This window comes from Corapipo altera, unplaced genomic scaffold (assembly GCF_003945725.1).
Source record: "Corapipo altera isolate COAL_440 unplaced genomic scaffold, ASM394572v1 2b, whole genome shotgun sequence".
Taxonomy (NCBI): domain Eukaryota; kingdom Metazoa; phylum Chordata; class Aves; order Passeriformes; family Pipridae; genus Corapipo; species Corapipo altera.
The window spans coordinates 23204717-23219512 of record NW_020884874.1 but is presented as its reverse complement, the minus strand read 5'-3'; positions in this window follow the sequence as shown (position 1 = coordinate 23219512).

Below are 14796 nucleotides of genomic sequence, written 5' to 3'. Positions count from 1 at the left end.
ATAGGTGCACTAATATATTCTAGGGCACTAATATATTCTAGGGCAGCAAACTTACTATGAACTCAGGCAAAGCAAATTTGACAGTCTAGATGATGAAGTTTGGGTGGCAAAGTAAAAAAGCTCTGTTTTTATCACTCTGGGCTGTAAGTATGTTTATAAAATAATTCCAACTCGGAAACTTTGCTTCAGATCTACATGATGTTTGCTGTTGGAGTGAGTCCAGAGAAGGGCCACAAAATGACCAAAGGGCTGGAGCCCCTTGGTCCAGGCTGAAACAGCTGGATTTGTTCAGCCTGGAGAAGAGAAGGCTCTGAGGAGACCTTATAGCACCTTCTAGTAGCTAAAGGGGGTCTACAGGAAAGCTGAAGAGGGACTTTTTATGAGATCATGTAATGACAGAACAAAGGGGAATGACTTTACAATGAAAGAGAATAGGTTTAGATTAGATATTAGGAAGAAATTCTTTACTGTGTGGGTAGAGAGGCACTGAAATAGGTTGCCCAGAGAAGTTGTGGATGCCCCATTTCTAGAAGTGTTCAAGGTCAGGTTGGATGGGGCTTTGAACAACTTGCACATGGCAGGGGTTTGGAACTCTTTGGTTCTCTTTAAGGTTCCTTCCAACTTATGATTCTGTGCTCTGATTAGTAACTGTAATTCAACCATATATAAAATCTATATGCAATTTAAGCCTGGGACAGTAGGATGCTTGTATTTCAACAACAGGTATTTGGAACCGTGCAAATACAGTTTCACTCTGAGAGTTCCTTTGAATTTAAGTGTTTTATCTTCTAAAATGATTATTTACTTACAACAGATCAGAAGCAACTTCTACTGTCACACAAACAGACGTCTGTTCTTGTAGTACTAGGGTGACATAGAGGTGGTCTGCAAGCCATCACTGTACTTTATCCCCTTCTACTCTGTGTTTCTTTTGGCTGGCTTTTCTTTTGGATTTTGCTGTCAGGGTCTGTCTCTTGGATTGAGACCTTTTGGGACACAGAACAAAAGAAAACAGTCACAGCACCAATATGGCACTACTATCTCTTTAAGGGCCTTGTGCAAGGCAACATTTTCTGAGCTGGTTCCTGATCTGTCAGTAGGGAAGGACATTACTGTTTGAACAAAATAATCCCTTCTGGAGAAAATGAGGAAGAAGTAAACTCACAGTGTGTCATCAGCTCCTCCGCTAAAGCAACAAGGAGAATGTCAATTCTAGGACCAATTTTGAAATGCATGTTTGAATGGGCTCAGAAAAATTCTGCCTTTTTAATGGAACATGTGTTTTATATGGAATGAGACAGCTGGTCCACACAAATGTATCTTGGCAGATCCCATTTCTGTGGCAGTGAGACACAAAATCACAGTGAATGGGAGTTCATTTTTAAAACAACTCATTAACTTACAAGTTTCACTTCCATCTAAAGATATTTGATCTGTTCCTCTTGCAAGATAGATTCCTGTAATTTTTACTTGTGAATTATTGTAATTTTTATTTAATATCAATGACAATAGAGAAATGGACCCTAATAGCACTTTCATTCAAAAAAGACTATGTTATACCTAAGCAGTCCCATTGACTTCATACTTCACTCTCAAAAATAGCAGGTGTATTGAAACGTTTAGAAATGCCTAATAAGAAACAAATGTGTCAGGTAAATTTCATTCTCCTTCCTAGTTGGTCTAAATATATAGACTGTGGATCACAAACCCATCTACAGTATTGTACTTAATTCCTTTGGGGGAAGTAAAGTGAAGTAATATTCTTGGAAAAGGGGAATTACTAGGAAATCGGATGTTCTGAGATGTTATTCCACAAAACAGGAATCAGAGAAGACTAAAAATTTTGCAGACATATTTTTAGAGCTATATACCTGCTCATGGTCTTAAAGAGTATGTTTATTGACAAGCTGAAATGTGTGTAACTTTAAATGGAATTGATTCAAGCTCAAAGCAGTGGAGCTTGCCATGAAGTTTTAAGAGGTGTTATAGAAAGACAATGATAAATTATGAATTTCAATTAAAGAAACTAGGTTTGCTAGGTGAAGCAGCATCTTTGATGTTTTCAGGGAGCAGTAAGATCTTTACCTGACATAGTTTGCTTTTTCCAACTGTATACTCCAATAGATAATACTTCTGGATTTTATTTGTAAGTCCGACTGAATATGAGTTGTTTCTGGGTCACAGAGATCAGAAAGACAATGATTTACATGGTAAGGCTGCATTGCAGAATGTAGTGATAGTACATAGTATTTTCTTTCCTTAATACTTTACTGCAAGCCATTCATAAATTCTTCCTTTATGTGTTGCTTTTATGTTTTTTTTTTTTTTTTTTTAAAATTTGCTTTTCCTTCTTATTCTTCCTGAAGGAATTAAAAATTAGGTTAAAATCAGTTTCCCTGTTTTGAAGGAAAAGAACATTTACTAAAAATTATATTTTCCATCATTCTAGTGGGAGGTTGTCATGCTTCTCTCTCTCTCTGTCTCTCTCTTTGTCTCGAGTGGGCCATCTACCTAAGACTCATCTTACAAGATTACAACAGTAGAAAAGTGGAGGGAAAATTGAGACACTGCTTAGCTTTCCTAGGAGATGTATGCAGAAGAAAAGGCAGAGGCTGAATCAAGTGTATAACTTTTTTTCAGTCCTCAAAACTAATTGGAATGTATAGCTTAATGTCTGTATAGGCCTGAGCCATCTCAAAGGTCAGACATTTGTCACTGATTACTTATTCATGCACTGTTTTTAACTTGAAGTCATCTGTCAGTGTGAAAAGCAGAGGTTCATCAACCCATCAGTTCAGCCTTTGGTATTCTTCAGACCGTGATGAATGATTGTCCATGTAACTGCTCCACTGTGTTAGCTTTGAACTGCATTACCATCTCTGGACATCTTTCACTATGTCACTATGCAGGAAGCCATAGTGACTTTTCAGTGTTTAAAAAATAGTCTGGAAAGACAATCAGAGGAAATTTTCCAACTGTCATTTTCAACTCTGCTTTAATACAGTCTCAAATCAGAAAGGATTCAGAAAAGGCTAATACTCTTATTTGTGGAATGGTAAGGACAAAAGTATGACAAAAGAATGTAGAATAACTATTTTTGCTACATTTAATGGTTGCCCAGTATAATTTACTATAGGGAACTCTGAGCTTGCTAATACGCTAGTATCTAGTAAATTAGCCAGTGGCACAACACAGCAACATGCAGTTTTGCATGCTGAGTAGGAAAAACATTAAATTTAAAATAGCATTTTGGTCTGTTCAGTGTGTTAAAATACATTTCAAACATGACAGAGACAAAATGCTTCCCCTTTTGACGAACATTTCAAATATACAAGCTTTTGTCTGAGGGTGCAACTGCTGGGGCAAACTGGATAGAGAGTTACGGCCACATTGATTCAGTTTGTCCTTGCCTCCTGAGTCTCCTTCAGGAGGCATTGTTGCACAGGCACTGGCCTAAAATAACTATCAGGCGAAGTGTGAAAAAAATGTTTCTTCATAGTGTCAACAGGGCAGAAGACAAATACAGTACCAGTAGTTGGCAGCAGAAGATACTCCATGACACAGAAGTTACTCCATGAGTAACTTCTTTTTACTCCATGAGTAAAATCTTCCAGCATTTCTCTTTCAGCCCTACCTCCTTCTGAGTTCTGACATAGCTTTACAACACCCTAACACTCTAGTATCAGTGTAAATCATTCACTTGCTTATTCCATTAGACCTTGCTTTCCTGTATTCCCAGACTTCACTCCAGCCTTCCAATTTTTTGTAGAGTGATGATTGATGAGTTGCCCTTTACCTGAAGGCTGATTTTGATCTCCATGACTGTTTTCTACTGAAGTTCTCTTCTCTGATCTACCTTACTCACTACCATCTTGTCAAGGTGGATTTATTTCACACAGCTCTCAATCACTAACTCCAGTACATGAATATGAGTGGAAGATGGCCCAGATCTTTAGCTTTCTTCTAAAGAATCAGAATGAAATCACAATGTGCTTCCACCATTTCATCTGTTTATTAAAAAATGGAAACTTGGTTAACTATAGCAGTAAGTAAACATCAAACTCCTTCATGTGGGTGTATATTAGCAAGCTCATCAGTACTCGCATTATAGAATCTTTTTCTCCCTTTCTTTCCTGTTAGTCCACTGACATCATCAGTGACCTGACTGTGAAGTTTCCAGAGGAGAACAGAAACTTAATCTGACTGAAACCAGCGGAAAATCTGATGATCATTTACAGAGGAGTAAATTTTCAATTACTTTCAAGTTCTTACAGAAAGATATTGAAGAAAGAAAAAACCACAAACCAAACTACCTCAACACTGTCAGCTCAGGATGCTTCAGTTTTTCTATTTTATTTCATTTGGTTATTCATTTGGGTTAAGAGAGGAGGAAGCCAAATGCTTCACAAGAGCAGTTTTCAGGAACCTCAGGAAAATCAGAGGGTTTCAAGAAATCTGACCACCAGCAATTACAGAAAGCTTAGAGTGTAACTAGAAGTGTATTGAACCTTGACAACAAATAGAATTAGCAAGATTTCAAAAGGCTTTACTGGTTTTAATTTATACGGCAGTCTCAGTAAACAACTCTGAGTAAAGTGTGACAGTTCAATGAGTCCTGTGGGTATGATATGAACAGAGTGTGAACATTCTTCACTGGAAATGCAGTAAAAATGAGATTTCATGGTACTCAGGAAATTAAGATGCTTGTAGGAAAAGATTCTGGAAACAAAAAAATAAAGCTCAATAAACTCTGCTATCAGTTATACAACCTATAGGATAGAATGACGAAATAAATTAAAAAACCCCAAACCTAACTGTTTTAATTTGTAAAATGGAAAAGCCACTGAAATTTTCATGTGCATTAAAACTGCATACAGTTTTAATACTCACTGTTAAGGGTCAAGCTGTCGTTACTTAAGTACAATTAAACACATTTGAAAAAGTCTTTTTTAAAGGGTTAATGGATGAAATTGTTTCCTTTCCCAAGGATTACTTACGTGAAGACAATCAGACGTTAGAGTGATTAGTGACAGTGTAGAACTCTATTAGATTCATGATTTTAACAAAAATTGATACCAAAAGGATTTGTAGAAATGTTGAAAATCTATCAAACTCTTTTGTTAACTGAAAACAAAATTGTTGTAGAATAAAGACAGTCTATAACTACTTATATATTGATTACTAGGAATGATTTCCATAGGCATGGGACATCTCATAATCAGTCTGGACAGATTGTGTTAATTGAGATAAATTGATAGCTGCTACCAAATGAAAGGACCTTGGGAATACACTGAGTTAATTTCATCAAGATCAAATTGTATTGTTGCATTCTGACTCACGACTTGGCTGATTGAAATGTTCTCCCTGGCTTTCACTGGGGAAAATGAGAAAAAGTAAGGTAGTGTTTTAGTATTCCAAAAAATAACGTCAAGTGATCTTAAATCTCAGTGCAATGTAATGAAACCTGTATGCCTAAACAATATCTGAACCTCATATCAGAGCATTTGGTTTAGAATATTTTTGCATTAATGATCCTGAATTCTTGCCAGCCTGAATTGAAGTTTAGTCTTGCAGCGTTGAGGTTTCTTACATGAAGGGATATCTTTCTATAGCAATTATCACTGTTTTATTTAAATACCTCAAGAAAAAGAGAACTAAAGTTTTGATCGTAAAGATTTCTGCTTTCTTTAAGCAGCTGTTCTGGAGATTGACTTGCTTCAGAACCAGAACAGCTTTTGAGACAAAAAACCCCCCACATCCCACACTTCATTGTTGAGTCTGCTGGTATCCTCAGCTGAAAGTAGCCATGACATAGTTTCAGCAAACCTTACTGAAACAGTTAGAGAGATGCTATCAGTATTTATTGGCCAATAATTTTACCTTCTTAATGTGTTTGTGAAAGAAAAAGTTTTGGCTGCAATCTCATAGCGTTTGAAAGTAAATTAAATAAATGATGAATTATGGTTTTGGATGCTCATCTGAATGTACTAGAGCTTTAGCCTGAAAGGTATTCTATTATCTAGGTTGAACTTGTATTATGATTTATTTTCTGCTAATGTTTTTAGTTCAAATACTCTCAACTTAAAGATATCTCAGACCAAAAACCCGAAATCTGGTCTATTTAGAAGAAAAACTGTAAACCAGTAAAATGCATCCAGAAGATTTTATGCATCCATCTCATTTTACCTCAGACTGCAGTATTAGAGATCAATTTATTTATTCAGATAAATATTTACATTTTTTGAGAAAGCAAACTGTTGTTTATTGGCTTTGTGAAGGGAATTTCAACAGCACACTGTATACTCACAGTGTGAAACCAAAGGGATAATTGTAATGCCGGATTTGTAACATAAAGAAATTGTAGAGAAATATGTGCTTTTCTTATGTTCATTGGTTTCCTTTAATTTCAATGAGATATTGCTGGTTTAGATATAAAATCTAGAAAGCATGAAATTTTGTTTAATTACTCAAGACAATGCTTTCTGATTTGTGGAGGTAAGCTTCAGTGATGTCATGCCCTTTGTGTCACCTAGAGTACTGCAGGAGGGGAAAGTATTATTTTTAACTCACTATTTTGGATGCTTCTAATTGCAGCTGAGATGTACTGATGTTGTAGAGGCCACATGAACAAAACCCAAGACTGAATAACTTGGAAACTGTTGAGAGTCTTTCCATCTGGAAACTACTACAAATCTGAAGATTTGTTGATAGATTTGGAAATGTACTGAAGTGTTAGCTCCAAAGGGGCCAAAATTTACTTCATCTATTTCTCAAAGGATTAATGTGGGTTTTTTTTCATTAACCTCATGACATACAGAACAGCATAGTGATCTGTTGGCAGGTGCTTGTGGGCTGCTGTCAGGTCCCCACAAAGTTGTCTCTGCCCCACACTTAACCAGCCTCTGGCCCTCAGCCTTTTTCACAGTTTGCATCCCAAGGAATTGCTATTTTATTTTGTCTGGGGGACAGCTGCAGAATAAATCAAGTTCCTTTAGACTAAAGTTCCAGTTGAAGGTTTTAGTTAATACAACAGATTGAACTGTACCATAAGAAATACAGGTTGTACAGCTATATTAGTTTAACACAATTCAGTACTTCTATGCATTACATTATCAGGACAAGGGGAGAAAACAGGATGAGAAAGCTCATGGGTCTAGATGAAGATACAGAGCCTGCTTACAAGTATCTGTCATGAGAAGAAGAGGTTAGAGTTGAAGAAAACTAACTTATTACCAAATGAAATAATCTGAGTAGTGAGAAACAAAGAGAAACATTAAAGTAGGACATTTCTACCCCCTTTTCCCAGGTCAACTTCACTCCTCCACTCCCCACTCCTGCACCAAGCCCTGGAGGAGTGGATGGGGCATGTTACATTCAATACATAGAGGGTTTTCTCTGCTGCTCCTTCCCTCTCACGCTTTCCCCTTGCTCCAGCATAGGCTTTCCATGGGCTGCAGTTCCTCCAGGAATATCCAGCTGCTCCAGCACGAGGTTCACCTCTGACTTCTCCTCACAGTGGTCCCCTACTGTCAGCAACTGGGCATGGACACTCAACCCACTGATCTATAAGCGTCAAATGATCTAAGCATTCTCACTTGGCATGTGCTTGTACAACAGCTTTGGAGGAAAATCACGGAAGTTTTAAAAAATCAGAAAAAATTTCAACTCCAACTTATATGAGTAAGATTTTCTTAGGCCTATCAGTACTGGATAATCAGCCTATTAAAATAAAGTATCTTAAAACACAATAAATAACAAGTTAAAACCAGTATCATTTCATGTCTTGAAATTTGGTATCACTTTCATTCTGTTTTACACAGATAAAAGAAGACATTTGCTAAGGAAGGTGTACAGAAAATTCTAGCAACAGATCTCATTAAGTAAAAAAGGGGCAAATAGAAACCCTACTCTAAATGAAAATGTATCCTCTGACAGCTAAGTTCCAATGGAATATAGCGATAGCACATACAGATAGAGTAATGAATAATTATGTTTTATCTGAGTGTTTCTCTTCATATCTCCACTTGTTTGTTAAATATCACAAGTCTGTTGTTACAGCAAGGCCACAACAACATGCCCCCCTCACAGAAGAAAGTGAATATTGTTTTTCTAACTCTCTTTGGAACTAAATTGATTTTTCTGTGTATGCACTTAAAGGCAAAGTGGAATATAATAGTGTTTATTCTGTCATTAAGCTGAAAAAAAAAATGCTCATTTAATGTTCCAAGATAATTCAAAAAAGAGTATGTTGATATCTGGGGAGAGTTTGTGCATATTGCTTTTACAGGGACAGAGAAGGGTAAAGATTGGATGTTTTCCTTCCGTAAGAGCATGAACAGTTTTTTGTTGGACTGTTGCAAGTCCAAAGAGACACCACTGACTTAGACAGATTTACTCTGAATTAAAAGTGGTAGAAGATGATTCTTTGGATTTAGATTAGAAGAAAATAAGGTTATTGCATCCTTCCTCATTCCAGGAGTTCACAGATATTTATTTAATATTGTTGCCTATAGAATAACATGCAGCATAATTAGCAAGAAACTTGAAAATGAGAGAACTTGAGTATAAATTTGTTAATCAGTAGTGCCATTGTTTCATCAGCAAAACCTCGTCTGCTCTTTTTTACACCATTTAACATTGCAATTCCACTAAAAGCAGCACTTCTGCCACAGGGAGTGTCAGCATGAAGTGAATGAATCAGTGATTCTACAGGAGGAGAAACCATATTTGACATAGACAAAACTACAACTGGCTGCAGTCAGGGCTCTCTACATGTTTTGGGGAACTGTGGGTGCTGTGCAGCTGTGCGCATGACCACAGTCACTGCCATACGCGACCTGGAGTCAGTCACTGTGCCTTGATGTTAAGATTCCCCGAACTGAAGAGGTAGATCCAACTCACTCAGCAGCTAACCTATTAACTGCAGGACTTTAGAAGGCAATGGGTTCTACGTATTTGATGTTCTGTGTCATTCTGGGAAACAACTTTTTGATAAGTATAGTGTAGTTAATATGCATATTAAATTTTTTCTCAAATAACAGAATATTTTCTACAATACAGTGCAGTTAGAGTTGTCTTTTTCTAAACATTACCTTTTTTTAATACACGGTGGGTGTATTTGTAATATAATATGTTATCATGATTCCTAACATGTACAATAATTTTTTCTCTATAGTTAAGCAACCTGGTCTAGTGAAAGGTGTCCCTGCCCATGGTATGGGGTTGGAACTAGATGATCTTTAAGGTCCCTTCCAACTCAAATAATTCTATGATTCTATTTGTCTGGAAAAATATCACCAAAAATAATTCTGTTGTCATCAGTGAGTACAGAACAGGTCCATACTTCTGCTGATGACTCCATTATTTATGTAACTAAGATCTATAAATAGGTATAGGTCACAGGATTTTGAGTTTTTGTATCTTTGCACACACTTTTATTTACAATATTATTAGAGTTATTTGGCAGCAGGTTGAGAATACAGTACATTAATCTCCTTCCTTGGCTCTAAGGTAACAACATAGAATTATTATACAAACACAAAAAAAGGAAGTCTTTTAGAAGCCTTGATTTTCTTCTGGCAATGCAGAAGTTCAGGTGATTGTTCAAAGTAATTGTTACTTTAAGTAAAAGTTTTTTTTACCTATTAAATCTTGGCACATGGCATTGAAATAACCCATGGAAAAAGAACGAACCAACTGACTCAAGCGGAAAGGAAATAAAATAAAGATGATCTAAAGACAGTCTTTAGGGGCAGGAAAAGTTAGTTCTTGGTTTTATGAAGTATCTAAATCACACCAAAGGAAAGGAAGTTCATCTGAGGTGTAGAAATAATTATCTGATGCTAAGGACTTAAGGACTGAAGCACAGCTACAGTTCATCTGAGGTGACTAGCATCTCTTGCATTGAGGGTCTTTAAGAAGAAGCTTAAAAAGTGCTTCTCAGTAACTCTATGCTTAGGTAAACCTGCCTTGGGCAGAATGACAGATTTGGTTGGTCTTGCAGCAATTTGATGCTAAAAAAGTTGTAGGTTTTTCTTGTTCAGATTTTTTTTATATTTGGATCTCTTTCTTCATGATCTTTGAGCTCTGAAACAATGTCTTAGACACAAGTCCTTACAGGCCTCTTCACATAAATCCTGAATCAAAATTGTGAAAGTCAATATTGTCTTTCCAGTTGGGAGTTCAGTTCAGAAATTGCAAAAGGGAGTACGTGGGAATGAAAGGGAGTAATCAGTACTGTGATTCTGTAGACCAGTTGTCTTGCCACACAGATTATTGCATGCAAAAGACATCTGTTTTATATCCACTTTGATTTGATTTGATATCCTGGAGTAAAGAAGCTTGAGTACACAAATGGATTAACAAATACATTCTTTTGCTTTAATCCTTCAATGTAATGACCAAAATGTGCGATAAGAACAATTGATTGACTACCAGCTGTGATAAAATATTGCAAATACAGTTGCGTAGGGTGGTAATGTTAAAACTACTTTGTGACAGTTCTGATTTATTGAATCCAACAACGAAACCTCTTGAGGAGCATACAAAGTCCAAATCCCGGTTGGGATGACTGAATTTCAAGTCAAAGATAACATGAAATACAAAAATAAAACCAGATCTCATTCCTAACTGTAAGGCTATAGAATTGTTCTGTTTTTTCTTCTTTGACAATGTCTTCTTCTAAATGTTGTAGTATAATTTCTCATCAGCATTTTTCATTCTGTGTGACAAAACCATAGCAATGAGGAGAATGCGTGGAAGCATGCTTGCTTGCAGTACATGCTTCCTCTAGGTTCTTTATCTTGCTTCTCAGGTCTATTGGACAGAAGAGAACTCTCCAACGTCTCATCATCTTCATAGCTAGGCTTTGCGAACGAAGATTTGGGAAGGGCTCTACCCACATTTGTTGCAAGCGTGCTTGTGGCTAAAAAGGCCAATATGAGATGGGCACGTCTTGCAAAAGGCACAGCGTTGTCTTTTCTCCTCAAGGGTGATCTTGTGTGCTTTCTTGAAAGCATCAGCGGTGTTATAGATGGTGTGTCTCCAACATCTATATCTCCCCTAAACAACAGAGATTTACTATGGAAAAATAAAACAAAAATTAGATGCTAGAATTTGTTTTTTTTCTGAAACATAATAGTCATAAAAGGAGACAATTATATTAAAATTGTGTTCAGAGTAGTAGCAGACTTCAGGGATTTTGATATCATTGTCCTGGAACAGAGTGATAATTGTGGAGAAATAATGCAAACCATAGCATTGTGTGCTGGCAGCTATCATGCTACAGAAATACACAAAGGCTTCCATAAGCACTATGAGTTTATTTAATTGACTATCTCTGTATTTTCCAAATTGTTGTTTGTTTGTTTTTTGCTTTTTGGTTCCAAAAATATGATGTGAAAAATAGTTTTCTCTATCAAAGACAGAGTTTTAGTTAATAAGAGTGAGAAAGAAACAAACCAAAAGCGTAATACTAGAAACAAAACCTCTGATACAGGATGGAAAATGTGAGACTATTTGAGACTATTTCAGTAGGTTAGATATTTTTTAAATTATTCTGACTAAGTCTCATGGAGGAGAATTGGTTGAACAAGTCTTCAGACTCGTGTCTGCTGGTTATTGTTAAGAACTTAGAGAGCACAGGAAGACTGGGAAGAGATGTAAATAAAAGGGAAAAAACCCCTTAGAATAATTAAAATTAGTCTGATGTTTATGCTTCAGAATATCTTGTCATAAGTTATAGAGCCACTAATGGGAAATACATTTCCATGTGTTGAAATAAGAGATTTAATTCACGTGATGTATTGCTAGTCTTATAATCCCACAACAGTTATTACAATAGTAGGTTGAATGATGCCATATGCAACTAGCTGATATAGCTAGGCTGCTTTTTGCTTTGTACTTGGAGAAGACATTTTCAGCTTGCAGCGTGTACATGGAAAAGCAGCATTGTCCTGCATCACTAGAAGATGTTAGCAGTAAAGAATCATCTTGTTACTTACAAATAGTGAGGACTGTTATGGACAATTTGCCCATTCTCAACAGAGGTAACTGAAAGAGACAGAGAATATTTAAATGAACATGAGCCATCTGACAGTCCTAACGTTGATATCTGACCAGTTTCTGTACCTGTCAGTGGTCAAAACATAGGTGATACTTTACAAGGATCTTGAGTGCATTTCTGATTCCTGTGTAGTAATAGATAGAGGTGCTGGTGATTCTTAATGTCTCACCTACTTGGCATTTGTGGCATCCTTTGTAGCTGATGTTAGGAGCACAATAAAGTTTAGTGAGAAGGGCTGGAAGCATCTGCTTTGGCATAAATAGCCAAACAGAAAAGAACCTCTCATTACCCCTGGCCCTATCTCTTTTAGCTCTGCCATGCAAACATATTTTGATATGTGTGTATGTAGCAGGTAGGAAGACTTTCAGAACTTTCTGTTACACCTCATACACATAAAAAGCCTTATGGTCTACTTTGCAGAAAAGCACGGGGTCCTGCTATTCCATACAATTTTGCAGGTTTTCAGTTGCTTAATGAGGCAAGAGTAAGGAAGCAATTATATGAGCATGAGGTTGAAATTCTACACACAAGATGCAGTAAAGGCAATATTTTATTTTCTGTGTCATTTCACTTGAAAGATTGAGGTAAATGCTAGCTGTCTTCTTTTCAATAATTGAAATATTACACAGAACATAAAGAGAAAACGAATGAGCATTTCTGGTCTAAATTTACATGCTTCACTTCTTTTTCTTGTTCTGTGTGAATCTTCTTTCTATTACCTAATAATTCTATATAAGTAATTATAAAGTAGTAAGTACATGGTCCCAGTGTGTGATGAATTAGTACATTGGTTTATAGTCTGATTGGTAAAGCTGTGCAAGAAACAAAAATGAAGATAATTAATATTTTTTATGGTAAATGCATATTTTCTATCAGCAGATTATTTTTATTTTCTCCTCTTCTACCACTTAATGGTATTTCCTGTCAGCTCAAATCAATGTTTTGTAACATATATCACTACAATGTGAGCATCAAATAGTAATTGGTAAATTGCAAATATTTTTAGAACATGAGAATAGAATATCAGAAATTGCAAATAAAGTGTAAATAAAACCCTCATCTCTCACAAACTGCAACTATTGTGGAGCATTTGAATAGCATGGGAGAGCTATCTCAGAGTAGCCTGGGGCTATCATATCAGAGATTTTTTCTGAAGTTAGTAAAAGCTTACTTTTAGTCTAGAATCTTCTAGTTTTTACCGTTTCCTCCCTTCCTTCCTTTCTTCCTTCCCTCCACTTTCCTTCCTTTGCTGCTTTTTAAAAAAAGAAAATAAAATCTTTATAAATTCTTGTTTTTATCCCTGTACATATGGTGAGTCTTTGCAATTTGAGTTACTTCTCAAATAATTTTTCACTCAACTCTAGCCTCAGTGGATTTTGTTTATTTATATCAAATCTAAGTCCAGCTTACCCTTGGAAGGTTATTCAGTGTCATTACAAAAAAGCTATTGATCACACATGACTCATATGCATAGTTCTCTTCTACTACTCTTCCAAGAAAACTTTGATAACACCATTTAAAAGAACTTTTTATTAACAGCTGTAAATAATTTGGCCTGGAATTTTCTTCAGATTCTCTATCTGCTGCTTTCTTCAATGACTAGTCCCAAAATATATATTTTTTACACCAGTAAGACATCATTATATTTAATGTGGTGCTTTGATGAGGCTATGACTCCTTCTTAAGCTGTGAAGTAATGAGGGCTCAACAACACAGTTTGGTAATTTTTTGGAAATCTCTTTTTCTGTGAGATATATGCCAGAAAAACTCTGTCAATGGGGACACTAGCACACAAGTTCAGTCCTTTAGTTTTGTTTATATCATGCCTTCTCAAATAATTATGTAAGTTCTTGTTTTCACTTAGGTATCTGAACCTGACTGAATAAACTGACAAGGAATCTCTGACTATTCTGCAGGTCTGCCATTTTGTATAAAAATTTACATTTTCTTAGTTGTTGTAATTATATATCACATACTTCTTGCCTTACTAAAAACTTACTTCACCTTATCTCCCCTCAAAAAAAAAGTCATACCACTTGTAAATGCATTTCTTCCATTTTTATTGCTAGAGAAAGGACACTTGTTAAAATTATGAGATGTAGGATGGAAGTACATAATGTGGTATCTCTGCATCAGCTACTCTGTCTTTTCTGTGTTTGTAAGGCACTAAACACAATATAGTATGCACTTCTGTTCATTGTTTCTTGTGGAAAGAAAAACAAATTCTTTTAGCTGGTACAGAGAGGAAAGAACAAAAAAAGAATCATTTCTTGTGAAGCCTCAGCAAGTGCCTTTCACCCTCACTGAGCCAAACTTCACCTAGAGAGGTTAAATTAAAATGCTACATGGAAAACTGCTGTCAAACTGAAGAAATGAATCAGCTCTTTCCAGTAGTGGTGTTTCTCTTCTGGCAGCTTGCTCTCTCCAGCACACTGGTTCTTAGTCTTTCCTGGCTCTTACCTAGTGGCACAAGAAATCTCTCTACCTTTACTATCCCTTTACCCGCAGTAATACTCTTGTGACTGTTGAACAATGACACACCAGAATTCTGCAATAGGGACATACGTGAAGAAGACTGAACTGCACCAGGCATCATCTAAAGTGTTAAAGATTACTTTTAATTATGAAACTTCGTAACAAACTATGAAACTATTTTGTCAGCAGTGTAGAAACAGGTCCTTCAAAATTGTCACAGAAGCTAAAATAACATGATTTTACTGCATTTTGTGCAA